At 38.6% G+C, this 12,409-nt stretch overlaps 1 long non-coding RNA gene across 1 annotated transcript; it reads left to right on the forward strand.

Annotated features, from left to right (window-relative positions):
• Positions 1-9,495: 9,495 nt before the first annotated feature.
• On the forward strand, positions 9,496-11,829 carry LOC134098469 (uncharacterized). Its single transcript, XR_009941050.1, has 3 exons — positions 9,496-9,899; positions 10,874-10,930; positions 11,689-11,829. It is a non-coding gene; the product is annotated as an uncharacterized LOC134098469 (long non-coding RNA).
• The last annotated feature ends 580 nt before the right edge of the window (positions 11,830-12,409 follow it).

Below are 12,409 nucleotides of genomic sequence, written 5' to 3' on the forward strand. Positions count from 1 at the left end.
CATCTTCTTATTATAGTGCATGAAAATGCACTATATTGTTCTTCCTAGGTTTCTTATTATTAGAGTGCATGAAAATGCACTCTACTGTTATCCGGTTTTTTTTTATTTTTATTTTTCCTCTAACGTTTTTGTGCGTGCAATTCAGCTTCAACCGTTTAACGTAGAAACTTCATTCAAACTGCAGTGCGTAGGTCTTACTTAGGTGACTTCAGCTATGTATTTTTCAACTTTGTAACTTTTATACTTTTTGAACTATTAAATAAAAACTATTAAAATTTCCCCATAGACTTAACATTACATTATGACATCATAATAGGGCAATTAGAATCTTATGCCAGGTGGCCAGTCCAGGTGCAGCAGCTCTCTCTCTCTCAGGCTTTAAGCATACAATCTCATTAAGACTACAGATCCTGTTTCATACTTCCTCTGTCCACAACTGTTTCAAAATAAAAGTCCTCACTGCAATAATACACTATTAAATCATTTAACCATTGAAACTACTCAACTATTGAACTGTTCAACCATTCCAACTGTCAGTTATCATCCACTATGCCTCCAGTCAACTACATGAAACCTCCATGTACCTAGCAACCAACATAGCAACCATTAAAATTAAGTGTTTATGACCGTTTCCATAGCAACCAACATGATTATACTGCAGTAACTTCTTGTTTCTTGATAGTGGCCACCATGGATACCATAGCAACAAATGTTTCAAAATAAAAGTCCTCACTAGCAAGTTAGCTAGTTAGCATGGTTAGCATAGTTAGCATAGTTAGCATTTTTAGCATAACTGCAAAAAATCATCAACTAAGTTAGCTAATCAACCTGGTTAGCATTATTAGCAAATTTAGCATTGTTAGCATAGTTAGCATTTTTAGCATTACTGCTAGAAATCATCGGTTAAGTTAGCTAATCAACCTGGTTAGCATTGTTAGTAAAGTTATCATTGCTAGCATAATTAGCATTTTTAGCGTAACTGCTAGAAATCATTACCTAAGTTAGCTAATCAACATTTTAACATGAATAGAAATCATTAGTTAAGTTAGAGCTGGAATGTTTCATCTTTAAACTGTCTACCTTCACACTATCAACTCTCTGTAAACTATGCAACCACCATGTTTACCCTAGCTACACCTTAGCAACCATATCTACATTATCTATCTATTTTTGCATTTTCATGCACTGGTAATTCCTTGGAATTGCATTTCTAGTTATAATTCTTTTTCTTCTAACGCTCGCAATTCAGCTTGAACCGTTTAACGTAGAAACTTGATTCAAACTTTGCTACGTAGGTCTTACTAAGGAGACCTGTGCAATATATTTTTCAACTTTGGAACTTTTATACTTTTTAAACTGTAAATTAAAAACTATTAAACATTTCCCCATAGACTTAACATTGCTCATTATGACATCACGGCAGCAATTAGAATGTTACGCCAGGTGGCCAGTCCAGGTGCAGCAGCTCTCTCTCTCTCTCAGGCTACATACACTGGCTCTCTTAAGACTAGCCAGTTAAATTGATTACACCTGTATCTGTATCCACTACTCTCAGTAGAGAGCTGTGTCTCTCCAGTCTACATTATAAGGCACATTCCATCCAACTTTCTATCCATTCATCTTCTTCAGACCATTCACTCATCCACCCATTAAACTGTCTATCAACATCTATTAAACAATCTGCCTATCAACATCCATTAAACTCTCTGTCTATCAACATTAATTAGACTATCTACATTCAACTTTTAAATGATTTACTCTGTCTCAGGCTTTAAGCACACTCTCTCTTAAGACTAGCCAGTTAAATTGATTACACCTGTATCAACTACTCTCAGAGAGCTGTATCAGTGTCTCTCTTAACAAGAATATAAGGCACATTCCATCCAACCTTCTATCCATTCATCTTCTTCAGACCATTCACTCATCCACCCATTAAACTGTCAATCAATATCTATTAAACAATCTGCCTATCAACATCCATTAAACATTCTGTCTATCAACATTAATTAGACTATCTACATACAACTTTCAAAGTATTTACTGTGGGTGCCTCTCAAGCAGCGTTTATATGTCCTCCCTCGCTCCTCGATCCTCAATGATCTACATAAAGAAAGATAGAAGAAGGGCTAGACTATCCCATTGTTGCCGCTCCATCATTCTTTATGTAGATCAGTGAGGATCGAGGAGCGAGAGAGGACGCGTAAACGCTATATGAGAGGCACCTTCTGTCTCAGGCTTTAAGCATACAATCTCATTTAGACTACAGATTCTGTTTCACTACTTCCTCTGTCCACAACTGTTTCAAAATAAAGGTCCTCACTGCAATAATACACTATTAAATCATTTAACCATTGTAACTACTCAACTATTTAACTGTTCAACCATTCCAACTGTCAGTTATCAACTATGCCTCCAGTCAACTACACGAAACCTCCATGTACCTAGCAATCAACATACCAACCATTAAAATTAAGCGTTTTTGACCGTTTCCATAGCAACCAACATGATTATGCTGCAGTAACTTCTTGCTTCCTGATAGTGGCCACCATGGATACCCTAGCAACAAATGTTTCAAAATAAAAGTCCTCACTAGCAAGTTAGCTAGTTAGCATGGTTAGCATAGTTAACATTGTTAGCATAGTTAGCATTTTTAGCATAACTGCAAAAAACATCTAACTAAGTTAGCTAATCAACCTGGTTAGCATTGTTAGCAATTTTAGCATAGTTAGCATTTTTAGCATTATTGCTAGAAATCATCAGTTAAGTTAGCTAATCAACCTGGTTAGCATTGTTAGTTTTAGTTAGCATTGTTACCATAGTTAGCATTGCTAGCATAGTTAGCATTTTTAGCATAACTGCTAGAAATCATTAGCTAAGTTAGCTAATCAACCTGGTTAACACTGTGAGCATAGTTAGCATAGTTAACATTTTTACCATTACTGCATGAAATCAGTAGCTAAGTTAACCAATCAACCTGGTTATCATTGTTACCATAGTTAACATTTTAACATGAATAGAAATCAGCAAATCAAAATGTTTCAGCTTTAAACTGTCTACCTTCACACTATCAACTCTCTGTAAACTATGCAACCACCATATTTACCCTAGCTACACCTTAGTAACCATATCTACATTATCTATCTATTTTTGCATTTCATGCACTGGTAATTCCTTGGAATTGCATTTCTAGTTATTATTTTTCCTCTAACGTTTTTGTGCGCGCAATTCAGCTTCAACCGTTTCACGTAGAAACTTCATTCAAACTGCGATGCGTAGGTCTTACTTAGGTGACTTCAGCTATGTATTTTTCAACTTTGTAACTTTTATACTTTTTGAACTATTAAATAAAAACTATTAAAATTCCCCCCATAGACTTAACATTGTGATTATGACATCATAATAGGGCAATTAGAATCTTATGCCAGGTGGCCAGTCCAGCTGCAGCAGCTCTCTCTCTCTCAGGCTTTAAGCATACAATCTCTCTGTGAAGACTACATATCCTACCTTAAACTGTTTCCTCTTTCCACAACCGTTTCAAAATAAAAGTCCTCACCGCAATAATACACTATTAAATCATTTAACCATTGAAACTACTCAACTATATAACTGTTTAACCATTCCAACTGTCAGTTATCATCAACTATGCCTCCAGTCAACTATATGAAACCTTCATGTACCTAGCAACCAACATAGCAACCATTAAAACTAAACGTTTATGACAGTTTCCATAGCAACCAACATAATTTTACTGCAGTTACTTCTTTATTCCTGATAGCGGCCACCATGGATACCCTAGCAACAAATGTTTCAAAATAAAAGTCCTCCCTAGCAAGTTAGCTAGTTAGCATAGTTAGCATTGTTAGCATTTTTAGCATAACTGCTAGAAATCATTAGCTAAGTTAGCTAATCAACCTGGTTAGCATTGTTAGCACTGCTAGCATAGTTAGCATTTTTAACATAACTGCTAGAAATCATTAGCTAAGTTAGCTAATCAACCTTGTTAGCATTTTTAACATAGTTAGCATTATTAGCATAGTTAGCATTGTTAACATAGTTAGCATTTTTTGCATTACCGTTAAAAAACATTAGCCAAGTTAGCTAATCACCTTGGTTATCATTATTAGCATAGTAAGTATTGTTAGCATGGTTAGCATTGTTAACAAAACTGCTAGCAAACATGACCTAAGTTAGCTAAGCAATCTGATTAGCATATTAGCATTATTAACATTAAACATCCATTAAACTATATCTATTGGCATCCATTTAAAATGATTTACCTATCAACATCAATTAAACTATCGGTCTGTCAACATTCATTATATTATCTTTTTATCAACAGCTTTTAAGCTATTCACATTTAATTTTAGACTGTCTATCTTCGCACTATCAACTTTCGTAAACTAAGAAACCACCATGTCTACCCTAGCAACACCTTAGTAACCATATCTACATGATTTATCTATACATTTTTGCATTTTCATGCACTCGTAATTTCCTTGGAATTACATTCTCTAGTTATTAAACTTCTTCTTCTAACGCTCGCAATTCAGCTTCAACCGTTTAACGTAGAAACTTCATTCAAACTTTGTTGCGTAGGTCTTGCTTATGCCATATGTGCTTTGTATTTTTCAACTTTGTAACTTTTATACTTTTTAAACTATTAGTTAAAAACTATTACAATTTCCCCCATAGACTTAACATTGCTCATTATGACATCACGGCAGCAATTAGAATCTTACGCCAGGTGGCCGGCCACCTGGGCACCAACTGTCAGTTTCTCTGGCTTTAAGCATACAGTCTCTCTGAAGACTACACATATCCTGTTAAACTGTTTCCTCTGTCCACAACTGTTTCAAAATAAAAGTCCTCACTGCAATAATACACTATTAAATCATTTAACCATTGAAACTACTCAACTATTGAACTGTTCAACCATTCCAACTGTCAGTTATCATCCACTATGCCTCCAGTCAACTACATGAAACCTCCATGTACCTAGCAACCAACATAGCAACCATTAAAATTAAGTGTTTATGACCGTTTCCATAGCAACCAACATGATTATACTGCAGTAACTTCTTGTTTCCTGATAGTGGCCACCATGGATACCCTAGCAACAAATGTTTCAAAATAAAAGTCCTCACTAGCAAGTTAGCTAGTTAGCATGGTTAGCATAGTTAGCATTGTTAGCATAGTTAGCATTTTTAACATAACTGCAAAAAATCATCAACTAAGCTAACATAACTACTTAGCTAATCAACCTGGTTAGCATGGTTAGCAAATTTTGCATTGTTAGCATAGTTAGCATTTTTAGCATTACTGCTAGAAATCATCGGTTAAGTTAGCTAATCAACCTGGTTAGCATTGTTAGTAAAGTTAGCATTGCTAGCATAACTAGCATTTTTAGCGTAACTGCTAGAAATCATTAGCTAAGTTAGCTAATCAACATTTTAACATGAATAGAAATCATAAGTTAAGTTAGAACTGGAATGTTTCATCTTTTAACTGTCTACCTTCACACTATCAACTCTCTGTAAACTATACAACCACCATGTTTACCCTAGCTACACCTTAGTAACCAAATCTACATTATCAATCTATTTTTGCATTTTCATGCACTGGTAATTCCTTGGAATTGCATTTCTAGTTGTATATATTATCAATATATACAATGTATTTGTATATATTATCAACAGTATTATCAACAAGTACAATGTTTGATACCCAAATACAATGTTTGAAATTCGAGAGCTCGATTTTATAAAAAGAGGGCATGATTTAATGAAAACGAATGCACGTTTTATGCAAATCATGCTCACGTTTTTATCTAATCGTGCGCCCGTTTATAAGAAAAACTAAAACGAGTGCACATTTTAGATTAGCGAGACCACGATGTAGTACTGTGAGCGCACGTTTAAGGAAAATGGGCGCACGGTGTAATGAAACGAGAGCACCGGCTGGATCCCGCCCCATGTCAGCTTCATAGACAAGCTGATTGGAAACTTCAGTCAACGATTTGACTGCTTCAACCTTGGGCAGCAGCTCCTCCTGCTAATTGAGAATCCATTCCTTATCAGAGTCAGAGGATTTTCAAAAGAAGTGACACAGACATTCAAGTGGGCACATCCTGGATCTTTGCAGTTAGAGCTCACTAATCTGCAAGCAGATGTTGCCCTGAGAGCACATTTCAAAACAACTGACTCTGCTACTTTCTGGTTACAGATTGTGCCAGAAACCATGTTCCCTGGTCTAACCAAAGTAGCACTACACACCTTAACCATGTTTGGATCAACTTACAGCTGTGAGACCGCTTTCTCTACAATGAACATTATTAAAACAAAGTACCGTTCTAGGCTCACCAATGAGCATCTCCACATGTGCATGAGACTGGCACTAACCCCATTTAAGCCAAGATTCAAACTGCTGGCAGGACAGTTACATGCCCATTTCTCTCACTAGGAAAGGAAGTTGGAAAGCGAAGGAGAGGTGGAAAGGAGAGAGGAAAAGGGAGCCCTGCACTATTCTGATAATTCAGTAAATTCTGCCCTGTTATATTTTACTTGAAATGTAGGCATTGGCCTCCTGTGTTATTTTATTTTAAATGTAGGCATTGGCCTCCTGTGTTATTTATTTGAAATGTAGGCATTGGCCTCCTGTGTTATTTTATTTGAAATGCACTGGCCTCCTGTGTTATTTTATTTGAAATGTACAGTAGGCATAGTTAATGTTCAAAAAAGGGAGTTGGCAGCTCAAAGGTCTTATATATTTTTTTTTTCTTAAAGATGCACTTTTATTTTATTCTAAGTACAAATTATAAGACTCTGAATTATAAAAATGATAATATTCTGCATGTTTTACATAACTTGAGGCCCTAAGTTCAGGCTGCTCTTGTCTGTTGTCTGTTACTTGAAATTGAAAGACAACTACAGTATTGTTTTCCATTCTAGTGCCATACAAGTTCAGATGTTTCGGTATGTTAATAGCATATTACAGTGAAAAAGCTTGAAATGTAACAATAAATTAATATACTGTCAAAATGTACGTGCATTATTGATTTTAGTGTACACTATTTTGAGTGACAATACAGAACTGCTTTCACTTCCCCGAGTCGCCAACGCAACATGCACAACAATATACCAATATTTAGCAAACACATGTATTTCCAGCTCTCAAAACCGATGAGGTCCAGATCTCAGTGGCCTCATAGCTGCCTACAGCCATGCATAGTAAGCCTAATGATAGCCTAATAGTTATGACATTAATAGCCTATTAATGACCTCATGTCGGAATGGCACGTTGTTTGAAAAAAAAAAGTTAAATACCGCCGAGTGGGGATATGTCGGAATGAACAGCGGATACCAGCTGGGTTGTAAAACATTCGAAAACTCTGCAACTGCAATCTGACATGCCGAGCGTCTGTTCAATACGGAAGAAGACTTTAACTTGACCATCTCGTTTCTCCGCGTTTCCCCCAATACCATGGCGACAAAGAGAAATACATATGATTTGACATTTAAGCTGATTGTTGTCAAATTTGATGATTAAATTAGATTAAGGAGTCGACTATTGACGGATATGCGGTCTTCATCATTAAATGCAGCTGAAATGCGGGTTGAAACTTTCTGCCACCTGGTGGTTGTTTGGGTACATTGCCTTAGCCTCGAAAAAAATCGGCTTGACAGCTTGCGGGATCTCTTCGGGAGTCCCGCAGGAGAAGGTGCATTCTCAACCCGTACCCACTGTAGATGGCGCTTCCTGCACGAATCAAATCGTTTGGTCATTCATACATTTGTCAGACCGTGTTGTTGATAGTCTGTGGTTGTTTCATTATGACATACAGCACGTTTGAGTTATCTGTTCATTTATTTGTGTTGATTTGTGTTGTTTGAGGTAAAAACTCTGGAAGAGTTCTTGAACAAACCTTCAGCAAACTTGACTTTCAACTTTTTCATAGTAGGCTGTTTCATTTTTTATATTTCGCTTTTACATTTTGTATGCTACTTAGAAATGTTATTTTAGGCTATTTTAAAACAGAGGCATACGCGTTCTGTGATTAAGAGCCTGACCCGACGGGAGAGGAAGGATGAAAAATGTCGACCCAACACCGGTGTGTTGGATCTCGAGATCCGTAACCCGCAGTTCGGGTTTGGGCAGATAATCTAAGCTCTAAAATGAATGAGTGGCTAGTTCTAATTCACTCCCCAAATTCACTTCTATTCATTTAATAGGTAGCCTATAGGATGTTCGCGCCGCCGAAAATGATCGGACCTGGAATAAAGAGCCTATACCTAGTCTGGTTTCTATTAGGTGTATTTAAAGCGCCCTATGTCACTGTATGTTCCATCTCTAACACACTGCAGGGAATGCAGCAACTCTCGCTGAATCCACCATGCTCCCGGTGTAAAAATGTCACTCTTCTGCTGTCAGGCATGCACAGCTGACAGCGCGGCCGCATAAGTAGGCTATCCTATGTGGTTGGTCATGCATTGTTAAAATTGAGATCTTAGTGTAATAATTTTTTTAAGGAAGGCATGATCAAAAAGTGATCTGTTAAGGCCGACGGTGTTCTTTCATAAATTAAAGGCTGTTTATCAAAGAACACCAGCCTTAACAGAGCTCTTTTTGAACATGCCTTTCGGTCATCGTGTTTGTAGGTTACGTGAGGCTACTATGTGTAGGCCTAGGCCTACGTAAGGACGGGGAGGTCGATTTTCGATTAATATTCGAATGGTTGTCATCGATTTTCGAATTGTGTTTTTGGCAAAAAGTCACATCCCTAGTCCAGGTGGGGCCATGTCACTAGAGTGTGGGGGCAATCTATATTGATGGTCGACAATGTCAAGTGCAGGGGCCGGTGTTCTCAATGCCTACGGCAGGTGCGTGATGTTGCGCATGGCTGGTGTGAGTTTTAGCAGGTCTTCTGTGTATAGGCTACTAGTGGTGGCATTGAGTCAAGGCTACGGTCAGGGAGGTTATGTAGCCTACATCGCGTGTACGTTGCTGAGAGTCTTGGATGTAAACTGGAATAAAGGGTTCATTGTGGTCATTTTCATCAATTTTTTCAGCAGCCGCCTCCAATACATTAGCTTCGACCTCGGCAACAGCAGCTTTCTTCTGCACGGTCAGCCCCATTCATGCTCAACGTAAAATACGGATACGGATACGTGTGGAGTGTTTCAAACGTTCATTCCGTTGATTTCGTCCGTACTTTGACACGAAATTGAGGGGCTTATGATTACGGATGAAACGGATGAAACGTTGCAATACCGAGCACTACCACACGAATACCACACGAAAAAGTGGGGGCGCTATGCATTCACACGTAAAATACGGACGGAGGTATGAATACACCACCGGATTAGCCTATCTCACGCAAAAATGGCGTCTTTCGATTTTCCTTTCCGGTCGCTGGAGCTAAACTTCCGGTCAGGGTAATAGCCGTTCATAGTGAATGACCACGGGGGAGCAGAGAAGCTAGAGGTGGTGTAATAAAACTCTGTGAACCGGTATCAAACAAAAATGTCCCGCTTTTAGCTTTCGTACATTTCTCCTTGATGTGGACCGTCGAAGAAAATGGATTCAAGCCACGAAGAGAGAGGAGGGAACACTATTTAACGTCTAAAATGTCACAGTTGTTTGTAGCATAGCATTTTCGTATTAGCGACCTGTTCGGAATAGCTAGCTTCTAACGTTAGCGCTTTAAGTAAAGCCAGGTAGATTTAAATAAGACGGTGCCTTGTGTTTGTTCAACGGTCTCTGACACAACCCAAGCCAGGACGTCTGTTTTCACGACGACAACGAGGGACTGGGGTTGTTTGAGAAGTCCAACCGTGTGGAAAGGAAGATGTTGCTGTTGCTAGCTTAGCTAGCTCTGCTTCGGACAACGAACGACCGTCCCGGTAAGTTTTGATCAACATTGAGTAGCGTTAAATGAATTGGCAAGGAGATAAATAGCCAGATGTACATTTGCAAATATATTATGTTTGTTTGGAGGTTTTTATTGGCTCTGTGCACTAGATATAGACGAACTTCCGTGTTTGTCTTATGGTTGGCGAACGTGTTTCTTGCCGTCTCTTCGTTGTCATAGCTGTCAGAAATGCACTGACTAATGAGCACTTCAATCATACCAAAACGTAAGAAATACAATGCATGCAACTGTGTTTTGAGCTCCTTAAAACCGTGGGCGACAGCTGTGTGCCAGTTTGCTCGGTTTCAGGTCGATTTTAGCTTCCAGCTTTTTTCTGAAAACACCACCCTGTGTGTGCACGGAGGAGGGCAGGATTTCGGTGCCTGCTTACGTTACACGTTAATACAATTGCTTTTTGACATCGGGACTTTGTCTCTATCTAGTGTACAGAGCCAATAAATTGCCCTAAGTAACAAAGCAAAGATATTCATGGGTTTCATTAGGTCACTTTCGACAGGTGTATTAACGCAGCACTCATAATCTAGGTTGATTTGATACACCTGTGGAAAGAGACCTGATGAGACTCATGAATAGCTAGGAATGTTAGCTCGGTTTAGACAGCATATTGTGTTAGTGTGTTTTTAAAACTAAAGCCTACCTTACACTGACAGACTTTAACAAGATTTGGGAAAGATTCTTGAAAGATTGTAGTCTTTTGAGTAGTTTGGATGAGGGGCATACGTTAAAAGACTACAATCTTTCAAGAATCTTTCCCAAATCGTGTCAAAGTCTGTCTGTAAGGTAGGCTTAAAGCGAGAGATTATTCCATACACGTATAGTTAATACATATTTACTGAAACACATATTTTTGTGGTGGTATTTGACACAGCACTCATAATTTACTGTCCTCATTAATTAGCATTGTTGCTTACAGTTTTTCTCTACTTGTTTATGTGTTTGCATCAGGTGCATTGGATGCAGCTCACACGAGGATAAAGGAACTGGAGGTGCTTGTGTTGACACGTGAGTATTTCTACTTCCCTGCTCTTATGCATACACACACCCATACACTCCCACAAAATCATTGACACATCACTCCCAACCATCACTGATCTTCATCACTCATGGTGTCTGCAACGTGCACACAAAATCATCAGGGACCACACACATCCCAGTCATGGACTGTTCTCCAACCGCCCGTCTGGGAAACGTTACAGGAGCCTAGGAGTTGCACCAGCAGGCTCAGAAACACCATAACACTGCTCAACACCAAGACCCACCACTAACCCCTGCCCCCCTCTCCCTTGCACATGGACTAGAGATGGTCTGACTACCGATGATAACTGCCCTTTATCAAATGCACCTCATCAATGCACTATTATACAGAATTCTGTTAATATGGACTGTCTGATTACTCTATGCACTTTATGTACATAATGAATCAAGCTGCATTTGGTGTTTTATCTATATGTATACTGCTATAAAGAAAATAAGCACTTTTTAATGATTGCACTACTGGTTTGATACTAAACTGCATTTCATTGTACTTACTTTTGCAACGACAATAAAGTTGAATCTAATCTAATCTAATATGTGAAGTTTCTAGAAGTAATCACTGAATCCAAAATCAAGAAAATACATGGAAAAATACCAAATTGAACAAGAGATGCATGCATGTATGCACACACATACACATTATTGAAGAAATGTTCATAAATGTGGAAATGATAAAAACGTACATGAATGTGGAATGATAAAAAAAAGTCTAATTTGTCTTTCAGGACATCAATGAGGGTAATTCGTCTCACCAAGTCCTCCCCTCGGAAATGTCTGACTTGGTGTCAGTGACTGTCACACCAGGGAAGGGAAGGCTAGTGACCACAAGCTAACCTTGCTCCCAGATGGATCACAACAAAGCCACAGAAACCTTGACCTGCCAGAGATCCATGTAGTGATCCACGTACTCCAGCCCCTGCCTCATAGCTGTGGTTTGCCATGTTTCCTTGAGGATCCTCCCTGCCAACCACTGCCGGGTCTTATTCCCCCTGGCAGCAAGGACTTCATGACTTGCTTTGAGCCTGCTCTCTTCACAGGTGGCTCAGAGTGTACATACATACATACATATATATAGATAATTGGGTTATAGTTTGTTCATTGTGTTCATTTTGTGTGTACTTTTCTATGTTTTGTATTTCTATAATGTCCACACGTTTTTCAATAAAACATGTGTCTTGTTGGTACTTTGACACTAACCTTTGTAGCGCATACCGTATAATGTAGATGTCACTTTGCAGCTTCCCAATGTTTTTTTTAAATGACCAACTGGTGTAGTTATGTTTACCTGAGCGCATGGCTTGTGCAACAATGTGATCACAAAATTCTCTACCAGCAGCACACAAAATAGCATATCCTCCGCGGTCTTGCTGGCCGAAGTTAGTGTCAGTAGTAGTGGGGTGAGTGGAACATATTAGCAAAAGTCTCTCAACCTGAACTCGTGGAACA

The sequence above is a fragment of the Sardina pilchardus genome, chromosome 12, assembly GCF_963854185.1.
Source record: "Sardina pilchardus chromosome 12, fSarPil1.1, whole genome shotgun sequence".
NCBI lineage: Eukaryota > Metazoa > Chordata > Actinopteri > Clupeiformes > Clupeidae > Sardina > Sardina pilchardus.